Below are 586 nucleotides of genomic sequence, written 5' to 3' on the forward strand. Positions count from 1 at the left end.
GACCAGAGAAGGCAGGGAGGGAGGGAGGGACGGACGAAGCGCTCCAGTACCTGCGTGCTGGACAAGGGTCTCTCGAAGAAGGTCCCGGGGTAAGGAGGGAAACAACACAGCCATCGAATCCAGCGCGTCCTCCACGTTCCTCTTCCCTGCCCCCCCGCCTGCCGCGTCGAACGCGTCGCTTGGATTTGCCTCCACCCGCTCTTCGTCCCCGTGGGGGACGCGACCGAAGGAAGGGGAAAATTCTTCCTCCACCCCCACGCTTTTCTCTCCTACCGCCTCCTCCTCTTCGTCTCCTGTGTCCTCATCCAAGAGTAGCATCCTCTCTACTTCCTGTTGGTGTGGTCAAGTCTTGGTGAAAATGTTTGACAATGAATGTCTTTGCCGGCATGCGGCTTTCCCCATCTCCCTCTCCACATGCATGCATCCTTTTCCTACTCCTCTTTTTCTCCTCCACCTTTTTTGCCGTAACACTTTCCTTTCTCACCTCTTTTCTGCACAGACCTCCTCCTTTACATCAGACACCCTCTCCCCCTTCCTTCTCCTCCCCGCTCTCCTCCCCCCTCTTACCTGCACAGCCCCCTCCAGC

The sequence above is a fragment of the Nannochloropsis gaditana genome (assembly GCF_000240725.1).
Source record: "Nannochloropsis gaditana CCMP526 unplaced genomic scaffold scaffold444, whole genome shotgun sequence".
Lineage (NCBI taxonomy): Eukaryota > Eustigmatophyceae > Eustigmatales > Monodopsidaceae > Microchloropsis > Microchloropsis gaditana.